This window comes from Microtus oregoni, unplaced genomic scaffold, assembly GCF_018167655.1.
Source record: "Microtus oregoni isolate MIOR12 unplaced genomic scaffold, Mior012 000005F_ref0000423, whole genome shotgun sequence".
NCBI lineage: Eukaryota > Metazoa > Chordata > Mammalia > Rodentia > Cricetidae > Microtus > Microtus oregoni.
This window is the reverse complement of record NW_024543064.1, coordinates 20,263,946-20,267,481: the sequence shown is the minus strand read 5'-3', so window position 1 is coordinate 20,267,481 and position 3,536 is coordinate 20,263,946.

The following is a 3,536-nucleotide window of genomic DNA, read 5'->3' as shown; positions in this document are numbered from 1 at the left end:
GCCGGGAAACTGGGAGGCCGAAAGGGAAGAGGCGGCCTCCCAGCAGCCTGTGCGCACGCACGCACGCACTCACGCACAACGCAAGCGCGCTCTCGGGGGCGCCTCTGGTGGTTATTTTTATTTTGAGGTGTGCGCCTTTTGCTGTATTCTCCTTGGTCTCTGAGTCTGAAGCGGCTTGTCGGTTTCTCGCCCGCTTCTCCCCCAAAAGCTCTTGAGTTTTGTAATCTGAATTAACTCTCAGCACCCAGCCTTTCGCGCTTCCAGAAGCTAGAGATAAGCAAGTGATCGCTAGAGAGAGAAGTGATTGCTCATTCCGTTTTTGTTCCAGCCCTCCTCCGGAAAGCTGCATCCGAAAGCCGCATCCTTACTCATTTGTCCTTTCTCATCCAAGTGTTATAGCTCAATGGTAAGAATGCTCAACATACACGAATGAGGTCATTGGTTCATTCTCCAGCACCAGTAGTTTCAGAGGCTTGAGGGCATGATTAGGTTACTAGGAGTCTGTGTCAGAGATTATGTAGGCTGTTTATGAAAACTTTGGACAAACTGCAGCCAGGCGCAGGCCCAAACAGAAAAAGACGTTCTAAGTTTCAGTGAGCATAGATCAAATGGTTAATAAAAGCCCCTTAGGATTTTTCTACTTGGGCCATAGTGACCATACTATACAAGGAAGCATTAGTGTTGCCATCTTCCTCTAAGCCCCTCCCTTGCTGGTTGTAATGGCTTTGTCTTTGGAGTGCTAACGGAAAGTATATATTTCATATGATCGTCTCACATGGTATTCCCAATATTCAAGATGCATTAATTCCAGGAGAGGCTGAGTGCGCTATCCAGCCTCACGCTAAAACAAGGATGGGATTCAAACCTGAGTCTACATAAAGTCAAAGGCCAGGCTGTCACTATTCTCATGGGTTCCTCACAGACATACATTGCTAGTATGCAGCTGATGTCCCTTTTACACTTCCGCAGAAACCTGGCATGATGACCTGGCAGTTTTCTTTTTTAGGAAACAAATTGTGGAAGGGTGTGGTAGCACATGCCTGAAATCCCAGCACTAGGGAGGTAGAGGTAGCACGATTAGGAATTCCAGAAGACAGACTCAGCTACACAGTCTAAGCTTCTTGAGATCCTATCTCAAAAATTCTGGAAAATTATTTATTAAGAAAAGGACTGCTAGACAGTTAAAAAAAATTAAATAAGCCTATTTAAGAGACTTTCCTCTGGATCAGTCTCCAAGTTTCAAGATGTAACTGCAACGGTACATCAAGCTGGATTTTTTTTTTTTTTTTTTTTTTTTTTTGGTTTTTCGAGACAGGGTTTCTCTGTAGCTTTTGGTGCCGGTCCCGGAACTAGCTCTTGTAGACCAGGCTGGCCTCGAACTCACAGAGATCCGCCTGCCTCTGCCTCCCGAGTGCTGGGATTAAAGGCATGCGCCACCACCGCCCGGCTGGATTTTTTTTTTTTAAAGATTATGTATACAACATTCCTTCCATGTTTGCTTGCATGCCAGAAGAGGGCACCAGATCTCATTATAGATGGCTGTGAGCCACTATGTGGTTGCTGGGAATTGAACTCAAGACCTCTGGAAGAGCAGTCAGTGCTCTTAACCTTTGAGCCATCTCTCCAGCCCCCTGGATTTAAAAAAAAAAAAAGTTTATTTATTTTATGTATATGAGTGCTCTATCTCCGTGTACGTCTTTATGCCAGAAGAGGGCATCAGATCCTATTACAGATGGCTGTGAGCCACCATGTGGTTCTTGTGAATGGAACTCAGGTCCTCTGGAAGAGCAGCCAGTGCTTGAGGTCAAGTTTGGAATTGGGATTTTCCCCCCATCAGCTCGGTCTTTGGGTCACAAAGCAGAATGGGGGTATTAATAATTTTTTTTGTATTTCATTTTGTCTTACTTTACTTTTTGAGACAGGGTCTCTCTACATAGTCCTACCTATCCTGACTTGGGGCCTGGAGAGGTGGCTCAGTGGTTAAGAGGACTGGCTGCTCTTCCAGAGGACCTGGATGCGACTTGAGCTGTACAGTCTGCACTAAGTGACCAAAAGCAGAAGCTTCGTTCCCACGACTAGGGCAGTCTCTGAAGGGAAAATAAAAGACAAACAAAATAGTGGAATGCAAGGGGCTCAGTGATTTATTTTGCAGACTGAATGGTAATTTAGCTTCTTTTCCTTCCTTAAAAAAAACAAAACACACACATACACACACACACTGACAAAACAAAAACAAAAACAGGGTCTTTCTATGTAGCCCTGCTGTATAGGCCAGGACAGCCTTGAATTCATGGTCATCCATCTGCTTCGGTGTCCTAGCATTCATTTCCTATATTACCAAGCCTGCCTGGTAACTTCACTTTGAAGTCTCTGCCCAGGGCTGGAGAGATGGCTCAGTGGTTAAGAGCATTGCCTGTTCTTCCAAAGGTCATGAGTTCAATTCCCAGCAACCACATGGTGGCTCACAACCATCTGTAATGAGATTTAGTGCCCTCTTCTGGCCTGCGGACACACACACACAGAATATTGTATACATAATAAATAAATAAATATTTAAAAAAAAATGAAGTCTCTGCCCAATGGTACAAAGCAGTACAAGTTTATCACAGACTACACACTGAGTGGTTGGCACTCTCCAAAGTCTTATGTGCGTGTGGGTATGCACACATGGACACATATGCCTGCACCCCTGCTCTGAGAGCACCAGTCTAATATTTATCAAATTCTTATTGTGAAACATTACCAATGAGGTGGCCAGAATACTTCTATTTACTCCATGTAGCACTGAGACTACTAGAGGGGCTGAAAAGTTGGCTCAGCAGTTAAGAGTGTTTTCTGCTTATGCAGAGAATCAAGGTTCAGTTCCTAGCACCCATATGGTGGCTCACAATCGTCTGTAATAACAGTTCCAGAGATCTGATCCTTGCTCTAAACTCTCAGGGTACCAGCATGCACATGGTACACAGCCATACATGCAGGCAAAACATTCATATACATAAGATAACATTTATTTCTCTTTTTAAGAAAGTGTCAGAGTACCCAGCAATCCTAGAACATTCCAATTTCAATACAGGAAGCTGAACAGGAGGTGCAAAATGGAAATGAATACAGGAATAAATCTATAAATTGTATGTTCAGACTATACATCTGTTGTCTTAGGGATTTTATAGTGAAAAAGAAGACTGGACTGATCACTCAGTCCCCACCCAAGCCCATATCCAGTGCTTTGAATTGGCCCACCCCAACATCTACCCCATCTATGACCTGTTGAAACACGTGAAAAGACTTGTCCTGTGGAACCATAGCCACAGGATCTCCATGACTCTGGGCAACAGCACGATATCTGAGAGGACTTTAGGTGGGGGTCCAGTGTTGATGGTGTACCAAAAGCCAGAAGGCTTGAACCAGACCAACAACTCATTACAATGAACATTTGCAAGTAAAGCTGTTTGGACAAAAGGGTCAATAGCATGCCACATCACAGCTCTCGATGCCGCTAAATGAACAAAGATGATGGAGAGACAGGAAAAACAGAG